The sequence below is a fragment of the Rhinopithecus bieti genome, unplaced genomic scaffold (assembly GCF_001698545.2).
Source record: "Rhinopithecus bieti isolate Rb0 unplaced genomic scaffold, ASM169854v2 scaffold_82964, whole genome shotgun sequence".
Classification (NCBI taxonomy): Eukaryota; Metazoa; Chordata; class Mammalia; order Primates; family Cercopithecidae; genus Rhinopithecus; species Rhinopithecus bieti.
In genome coordinates, this window is record NW_016875364.1 from 1 (window position 1) to 1,458 (window position 1,458).

Below are 1,458 nucleotides of genomic sequence, written 5' to 3' on the forward strand. Positions count from 1 at the left end.
TTTGTGTGTGTGTGTAGGGCCACCCTGAAAGGCAGACAGGTTTAATGGGCTACAGCCAGGAAATCAGCAGTTGGACTTGGCCATAAGCTCCAGCTTTTTCTTCTCAATGGCATAGGAGTTGGAAGAGCTCTTGGCAGTGTTGATGAGCTTATCAGCCAGGTATTCAGTGACGGTCTTGATATTCTGGAAGACAGCCTCACTGGCACCTGTGTACAGCAGCCAGATGGCTTGATTCACATGGCACAGTGGGGACATGTCCATGTCCTGCTGTCTCACAGTCTCAGCTTGGTCAATGTATGTGGAGTCCTCCCAGGGCCACTTTTGATGATGGCATTCACCAGAACCTGCAGAGGGTTCTTGCCTGTAAGCAGGTGGATGATCTTGAAGGCATGCTTGACAAGGCACAGTCATGAGCTTCTTGCTGTTGTGGCCATGCATCACCATTGAGTTAGTGAAGTGCTCCATGATGGGACATCGCACTTTGTGGATGTAATTGGTGGCATACAACCCTATGCTGTGAGGCAGGTACTCGGTATACTTCTCCTTCATGGCAGTGCAATCCTGAAGGGAAATGTCACTGATCTGTGCATCATCAGGGCTCCACTTCCCAAAGAACTTGATGTCAGGGGTTTCTGCCACCACTGGTGCTGCTGTCTCCCACTTGATCATCTTGAGGGTACAACTTGAGCATCTCTGTTTCTCATTGTGGACCATGCACCACCCTGACACAGACAGAATTCCATTCTTATTCTTAGAATGTTTCTTTTTTACTTCTAGGATCCATGTTTCATGGACATGATGTATCTATGCATCTCTCTGAAAATGTTAATTATAGGGATTTTTATGGCTTCTTCTTCTCCCTACATTATTTCTATTTCTTCCAAGTTCCTTTTTTCAATGTTTGTCTCATATTCTTTTATTCTATTAAAGACTTTTCTCCAATGCTTGACTATCCTTAACTATTCATTTGTATTTAGGAGTGTGGAAACTGAAAATCTGTGTGTGGGGAAATGCAGGGGGCAATTATTGATTGATTAGTCTTATGTCCTTAGGTGGACCTGGCCACTTCATTGGCAGACCCTACAATTATTAGTATCTGTGGGCCTTTTCTCTTAAGCCAATCAAATTTCCCAGAGAGGAAGCTTCCAATTTCCTGCCTGGGGGATATAATTCTGACTGCCAGAATTAAGGATGTTGATGAGAAAAGTAAGTGGAAAGGTGTGATAAGTATCATCCATGTCCTCAACTGAGCCTGGAAACTACTTAAAAATCCTCCTCTTTATTATCATAATTGTAATAATAGCCAACATTTATTGAGGGCTTATTTAATCAAACACAAGATTTCTGTAAAAGTATGTTCTCGTTTTTTTTTTTTTTGGTACTCTTCACAACCAACCCCAGTAAGTATGTTCTTTACGTCATTCTTTAACATAGTAAAAGACTGGATATAATCTAATG

General features: G+C 42.2%; 1 pseudogene; it reads right to left on the bottom strand.

Moving 5' to 3' along the window:
- Window positions 1-63: 63 nt before the first annotated feature.
- LOC108525658 (40S ribosomal protein S5 pseudogene) lies at window positions 64-669 on the bottom strand (annotated as a pseudogene).
- Window positions 670-1,458: the final 789 nt, after the last annotated feature.